This window comes from Eschrichtius robustus, chromosome 4 (assembly GCF_028021215.1).
Source record: "Eschrichtius robustus isolate mEscRob2 chromosome 4, mEscRob2.pri, whole genome shotgun sequence".
Classification (NCBI taxonomy): domain Eukaryota; kingdom Metazoa; phylum Chordata; class Mammalia; order Artiodactyla; family Eschrichtiidae; genus Eschrichtius; species Eschrichtius robustus.
The window spans coordinates 136,546,827-136,555,337 of NC_090827.1; positions in this window are offsets into that span (position 1 = coordinate 136,546,827).

Consider the following 8,511-nt stretch of genomic DNA (forward strand, 5'->3'; position numbering starts at 1 on the left):
ATAAATAAATAAATGTATAAACTAGAGGCGACAGATAAGTAAGCAATCGAGTGAGATGCATTTTTATAAGGCCAAGTGGTAAAAGAAGCATAAAACATATAGAGAAGACAATGACTGACATGCTAATAAAGTAGGTAGATTTATGAAAGATTTGGACATAGAGGGAAAATTAGAAAGTGAAGACACACTAAAAGAAAGTGAGCCCAAAGAGATACTAAAACACATTTGTTTATACTCATCTTAAGCACTTTCTTTCTAGGTCAACTTGTTTGAATGTAGTCTCCTAAGAAAAAATATTCACTCTCAAGTCTTATCATACTGTTTATAGAAATGTGCTGTTTGTGAGGACTTAATTCACATAATTAAAGGAGCAGAGCATACAAATAAGGCACTAAGAGTGCTCTGGCATGATAAACTGCTAAGTCTGAATTCCATAGTAATGAAAGCTAGCCCCATCAGAAACCCAGGTACCATAATTGGGAAACATTTCTTCATGGAACCTTCTCATATCTGCACAGCTTGTGAGAAGAAGCACTAACAGCACTTTGTTTTGGATTATCTTTGTAAGTACATCTGTAAAAGGAACAGCCTTTAATGATGTCTCCTTCCAGGTAAAAGGGCAAGCTTGCTGCCCATTATAAAAATTGGGATTCTCTTAGCTCAAGACTCCTCTCCTTTAATGCAACTCGCTAAATGTGCAGGCATCCATCTGAGCTCTTCTGAACAATCCCATGAGACCTTTCATCAGAAAACTGATGAAAATTCAGAAATTCATAGATGCTTATGTTGCTTATCGTGCCCTGAACCAGGAATCTTGGGTCTTCTGAAAGCATTCATAAACTTGCTAGCTTGCAAGCAGGGTAACATCGCAGATTCTTCAGAAGTCTTGACAGTTTGTGCTACTATAACAAAAGTATCATAAACTGGATGATTTAAACAACAAACATTTATTTTCATAGTTCTGGAGCCTGGGAAGTCTAGGGTGAAGGGGTCAGCAGATTCCTTGTCTGAAAATGGTCTACTTCCTGGTTCATGGATGGCCATTTCTCTCTGTGTCCTCAGATGGTGTAAAGAGTGAGACCACTCTCTGATATCTCTTTCATAAAAACACTGACCTAATTACCTCCCAAAGACCCCACCTCCTAACACTATCATACTGGGGATTAGGATTTCAACACCTGAATTTTGGAGGGACAGAAACATTCAGTCCATAACAACAGTTTTAGCAATGAGGATGGGATGCTGACAGAGACGTGACTCTCTAGAAAGGAAGGATAAGGTTGTTATTGACCAATTAACAGGATTTGAAGGAAGACCATGAGAATAAATCACAAGTGTGTTGACCATACTATAAGGCTAATTGGGCAATAAGTCATCCTCTACTTTTTTGCCTGTTACTGAGGAAGAATTAGGTCAGTTGTTACAGCTGAGTACTGGAAAATAGTTTCAGAGCTATTGTAGTTTCCTCAATAGTATCTTTTTTGCTTAATACCCTTCGGGCAGGGGGATTCCTTGCCAATCTGGTGGTCACCCCATTGCAACAACAAATGCTAAGATTCACCCTAGGTGGCCAGAAGGTTTCACTCCCTTTCAGACAATAAAGAGATAAGCTCATAGGCTGAGTGAGAAGGGAGGAAAATTTCTCTAGTGCTATGGCAGAAACCAAACCAATTATGAGTATGCCGGTTCTCTTGGAAGATGAGGAAATGTGTTCTGTAATGCTTGTTTAGGAAGATGATGGCAACAGCTGGACTGTCTTAAATCTTCATCTTAGCTTCTCCTGGCGTCTACCGTGCCAACTTTAGATACATTCAAAGATAACCATAAAAGATCTCAGAGTTTTATTGCAGTGGTTTTTGACTCATTTAAGGGAGCTTTGGCCCTCTCTGGGGAATTTCCCTGAGCATAAAAAATCCTCCTACCCCCATTAAGATGAAACCCAATATAAATTTAAGAGATATTATCATGACAGTGGGGTAGTTAATACCATAGATAAAGAAGGAGTCCTTCAGGAATAAAGACGCAGACGTAGAGAATGGACTTGAGGATGGGGGACGGGAAGGGTAAGCTGGGACAAAGTGAGAGAGTGGCATGGACATACATACACTACCAAATGTAAAATGGATGGCTAGTGGGAAGCAGCCGCTTAGCACAGGGAGATCAGCTCGGTGCTTTGTGACCACCTAGAGGGGTGGGATAGGGAGGGTGGGAGGGAGACGCAAGAAGGAGGGAATATGGGGATATATGTGTACATATAGCTGATTCACTTTGTTATACAGCAGAAACTAACACACCATTGTAAAGCAGTTATACTCCAATAAAGATGTTAAAAAAAAAAAAAAGATGGAGTCCTTTATAAAGTGTTGCCATGTGAATTATTGATGGTTGAGTCACCCAGCCACTGGGTTCAAGGCCTATGGCCCCAGTGGGAAAGGAATTTGGGGATATCAAGTTATCCCCAAAGCTGAAGTAGATAGTATAGGGAATAATTGCCTTGTCACCTGATATAGGGCATTGGGTAGACCAAAGACAGTGGAAGTTAGTTTGATTGAGCTGTCAGCAGCAACTTCTACACTCAAAGAACAGAAAATAAATTCATCTGGCTTATTATTCATCTGGCTTACAGTGAGAGCCACCTACTTGTACCATGCCGCATATCTCTCACTCCTCCATGATATCAGTTACCTTAAGATAGAAGAGGATTACGTGTGGCAGCAAGGTCTCCCTCTCTACAAGGTGGACTGAAGACTTTACATACCATGGAGTATACTGAAGACCTTTGGGGATGTGAAGAATTCCCATGTGTATGGCTCTTTCCAATAGGCTCCCATGGGGTAGAAGTGGGGAAACAGATGCATGATTTTAGCCCATGGGGTTTGGGCAGGATTACTAGTGGGAAAGCGAGGTAAGCATGATCTTAAAGGTGAGGACTTTTAAGATTGTATTGGACTAATACAGTGTACTCTTATTGCTTCTATATCTGAGTATATCATAGGAACTGATGTTCTATATGCTTGGGCTTCTCCATCACATAAGTACCATACAGGATTCCCCTGATTGAGAATGTCTAACAATAGAAAACTACTAACAAGACAAACTCATCTGCCATTTGCCACCAGTTGGTGGATAAGAATTTAGTGTGGCTGCTTCTATCCTTGATATCTAAAGCTTTTACTCTTTAGTTGATTTTTCTCAGTCACCTTCTGAATTGTCTTGGCAAATCAGAGCCTCAGTGGTCCTGAGAATGATGTAATCACACCATTGCCAGCAGGAATGACAGATAAACACTTACATAATTCAAATGGCTGTTCACCAGTAAAGTTTCTAGGGACTACATGGACACATTCATAATGATTAACTCTGCTGGCAGTCAAAAAAAATTGGTTATGTTTTTGGACAACCTCCTGAACAGCAAAAATAAGACCTACTACCTTACTGGAGTTTTGGAGTATTGGAGACAATGCTTGCCTCATTAATGCATTCTTCTTAGTCTTTATATTGGCTGATTCACAAAGAAGCATCCCTTCAGTGGGACCCAAACTGAGAATGCTGTTTGGAACCTGTCCATCTTGTTGTGGTATGCGCTTTGTCATTGTGGTGCCCCAGCGTAAAGTGACCTCTTTGGACTACAAGTCTTTGATAGTCTTGCTCAATGAAGTCTCAAACAAATGGATGGCACTTAACACCCAAAGGCACTCCCTAGGGTTTTGGATTTATCGCCTCCCTAACATGGCTCTCAAGTATACTCCTTTTGAAAGCAGGTATTAGATTTTTACCAGGAGCTTGTTGATACTGAATGCCTGACCAAGGGGGCTTTGTGATTCTCTTGCCTGATATTCCCATGATGGAGTAAATCAACATGTACTCAATAACTAACAAGGTAGAAAGAACCGACAAGCTTACTTGTCCATTGGAAATGGCATATTCAAAATACAACCTGCCTAGCCCCAGTGACATCTTGGCATTACATGAAAAAAGTAACAATCATCCTCTTCTTTGACCCCTGGAGCAAATCTGCAGTTTCATGAGGGCCCTCAGTTCACCGAGGCTCCCTGAATTCCTGGGCTAGATTTAGTGATGATTCACCTTAGTTGAAACCCAGTATTGTTACAGGACCTATAGAATCAGCTTTGTATAGCCAAAAGCAGTCGAGGTCAGTCTGCTTAGTGGGCAGAACTCAAGGCCATTCTCATAGCTCTGGCTGGTCCTTTCAGGAACCTTGTTATATTTTACTGACTCTTAGGTTGTTGCCCATGGCCTGGGTGCTTCATTTGCCACATTGAAGACAGCAGACTGGCAGATTAAAGATACCCCTTTTTGGGACCATTAACTCTGGAAACAAATGTTGGCTGCTTATCAATCCATCTAGGTCACTTATGCAGATGTTCAGAGTAGGGGATCATTCTGTGATAAGTCAAACAGGAAGTAAGCTGCTGCTCAAGGCTACACCACTCAAACTGTCCTCATTACTGCCCGAGCCCATCATTTTGGGAGACATGTAACATATTCAGTATTATATCTGGCTATAATGTGAAGGACTCCATGTTTTTCTTTTGTCTCTGACTCAGGAGTCTTGTGTCTTCTACCAGCATCCATGGAACTCTAGCAACCTAACTTGTTCACTTGCAAATAGCATAAAATCTTAGACCTTTCACAGTTCTTGACACCTGTAGATAAGCATTTTAAAATCTGTGATTCAGCAGATTTAATAGTTTTCATATGTCATATTTGAATTGTGGAATGTATGTGTATGCATATGCATGTGCATATGCCTTCTTGTTTCAGTTAATAAAATCTATTTATAAAATTTCATTCTGAGTGTGCATAAAAATGGGAATTCTTGGACTATTAAGAAGAGCAGCTTTCAAGATATGCTTTGTATTTCTCTTTCTGGCTTACTTCAGTCTGTATGACAGACTCAGGTCCATCCACATCTCTACAAATGACCCAATTTCGTTCCTTTTTATGGCTGAGTAATATTCCATTGTATATATCTACCACATCTTCTTTATCCATTCATCTGTCGTTGGACATTTAGGTTGTTTCCATGTCCTGACTATTGTAAATAGTGCTGCAATGAACATTAACGCATATATGTGGTATCTACAAAAATGGTACAGATGAACCTAGTTCTAGGGCAGAAATAGAGATGTGGACATACAGAATGGACATGTGGGCACAGGAGGGGAAAGGGAGGGTGGGACAAATTGGGAGATTAGGTTTGACATAAATACATACCATGTGTAAAATAGATAGCTAGTGGGAAACTGCTGTATAGCACAGGGAGCTCAGCTCGGTGCTCTGTGATAAACCTAGATGGGTGAGATAGGGGGAGTGGGAGGGAGGTCAAAGAGGAAGACAATATAGGTATACATATGGCTGATTCACTTCATTGTACAGCAGAAATTAACCCAACATTATAAAATAATTATACTCCAATAAAAAAAAAAAGATATACTTTGTAGAGACAATGCTAACTGAAGTGTTAACTTAAATATTCCCCCAAGTAAACTCTTGCATGAATAGAAGCTAAATCTTTAAGATTACTATTATTTAAGAACAATAATATTTCAAACACTTAGTATTCATATCAGCAATAATTATAATAGGTCAAAAGTTCTATTATCATCATACAGCACCTTATTATTACTGTTTCTTACCCGTTAATAGGTTACTTATTTCTAGGATTTATCAATTTAGTAGTTTTAGTATGCACTAAATTTTTTTTCAAAAAAATTTTTCTTTTTGAAATATGGTAAGTGAATTAGTGAAAGTAAAATATTGAATTCAAAGAATGAGAGGGTAGGATTTGAAAATCTATGATTTAATTATTATTAATAACAAAGAGTTTTTCCCAAAATTGTATTTCTTTTTCCATGAGAAATAGAGTTATTAGATCTACTGCCATGCAAGCTAATGCATTACATTTCACCAGAACAAATGACAACTGTGGGCTGGTTTTCATTGCCATAAAAAAACAGATGAAAATTTCAAAGTTAGCTCTTTTGGATTGTTTCCTACATACAGTACCACTGAAAACTCACTCCTATCCTTGATGGTGGGAAGATAAACACTCCCTCAACATTTGGTGAAGCTTCTTGATCAGTAAATACAGTCTTGAATAAGGGAATAAATGTTTTATTGACATGAATACTGTTTTCTCCATGGAAGAGGCGATGAATGAATCACCCTGCACTATCATTTGTTCTGAGATTCAACGTCAGACAGAGCATTTGATGGAAAAGTTTCACTAAACAGGGTTTTATGGGAAGATAATATCTTCTGACTTTTTTTAATGTTTGGGAACCATTTAATATTTTGGCCTATTTTGTCTCCCAGAAGTTGGTTACATGGTAAATTATTTTCACTCGTATAGTCATTCTAGCATTGCTAAGTGAAAAGTGTTTTGCCATTATTTGGTGCCTTGTTATTCAGTTTTAGCAACTACCCTGTGAGGTTGTGCAACATAATGAAATTCCTTTTTTTTTTTATAAGAGGCAATAACAATGTACGAAAAGTCAATTTCATTTTTGTATGAGAGAGTAGCAAAGCAGAGTTCCATGCAGAGTTCTCTGAAGGATTTATTCCACTATTTCGTTGTCTGTCTATACACAATATGCCAAGTAAAATATCAAAACTATCTTTCTTTTCATCTATTATTTTCTCATTTATTTATTAGACCCTGTTTTTACAAATTGGAGAGTCTAGAAGCCTTACTTTGCTGATACAGACGTCACATTTTCAGGAAACCTTGCAAAATTACTAGTTATTGTACCAAGTTCATACAGTTATACCAAATCCATTACTTACTCCACCTACACTTAACTGAAATGGGCATGAAACCTTAAGTTATCACTTGTAGATGTGTCATTTTAATATGACTGATATGCTGTGTTTCTGAAAGAAGTAATGAAAAAAACTGAAAACACATGACCTTCAAAATGTTCGACCATTTGGATCCTGTCTCTATAATCCCTTCAAACTTGAACACAAGATGCATGAGCGTTGGGCTTTCTCTGTTTATTTAACTGACTATCCAAACAGCCTAGAATAGTGTATGGAGTGTAGTAAGTATACAAGTATACAAGCATCTATACTTCGAAGTTTACAAAGCATTAGTTAAAATTCTATTTGCCTTTTCCCATTATAGTTAATTCCTAGCCAAGGTAAAGTAAATGTTGATAAAGTTATCATTTCGAGAAGTAAGAATTCTGCTGGAAAAATTGCTACTCAAAATTTTTTGATTCTTTTTCTTATTTGGGAAGTGCTAGAAATTCTATGAAGAATATTACTGTGATGTTTACACAATAAGACATTTAACCTTTGTTTTTTAAAGAATATAACCTTAATTAAATAAGCTTTATAAAGTTCTACAAATGGAGCTTCTCTTTCAGAAAGATTATAATCATTTATGATCTTCACAAAGAATCAGTAGAATAGTGATTATACTTCAAGTAAACAACTAAAATCCACAGAATCAGTTAAGACTTTCTTGATCCTAAAATAATTGATTCTTCTCCTGAATGCTCAAATAGCAGTAACTGCAACTTTCTTCTGGTGGTTATTCTTTTCTAAATCATTTTGGGATCAAAGAGCAACCCCCAAAAAACCCCTCCCTTTTCTTAAGTTCTGTATCAATTGAGAATTGATACAAAAGAATGAAATGGGAGATTATCTTTACTCCTAAATAAAAGATACATGTAACTTAGAAGTTGCATCTTTATCTTTGAGAGAGTGGGCTTCCTTATAATGAGGCTAACTACATTATTTAGTATTTCAACCAGGGAAGAAAAAAGGAGCAATGTTATTAATTACATTGAGCATAAATTAAGACCATCCTGACAAACCAAGACATATGTTTACACTGTTTGTAATGAACCACAGACTTCAACAAATGTACCCATCCTATAGCAGACTCTGCTGAATGATCCCAGACCTCTCTCCTGAAAGCAAACCCTTTTTGCTTCATGCTGGAAAGCAGAAAAGAGCATATATTCTCAGCAGGCAGATTTTCTCCCAAGAAGGAAAGAATTGAGGCAAACCTTGTCAGTTTATTCTCCCAAATTTATTGTGCCAAGCCTCTAATGTAGGAGGGGACCGACGGGGAGGGACAGTGAGAGGTCAGGGGTTTCACACCAGTGGTTATCTCTCCATATGGAAGACAACATCAGGAGGGAGTCACAAGTGTCCCTCCCCCACTCCTCAAAATCTTATACTATTTTCTAAGCACCAATCCTTCTACATTTGGGACAAATTCAGTACTTGTGTGTTTTAGCAGAAAAGCAAAGAATTAGACCAAGTTCTTAGCTCTTGTGTTTACAAAGACTAATCTTGAAAGAAACAATATAAAGTTTATTCTAAAAAAAATTGTTTTCAAGAATAGATAGCCAATTAGAGACTGTCTTCATTCCCATGGCCATGGAGAGGAAAGAAAAAAAGAGACTGATGAAAACAAGATGGTTAGATGTTGATATGTGACCATAAGAAAAGTTTTTGCTTCCTGCCCTACAG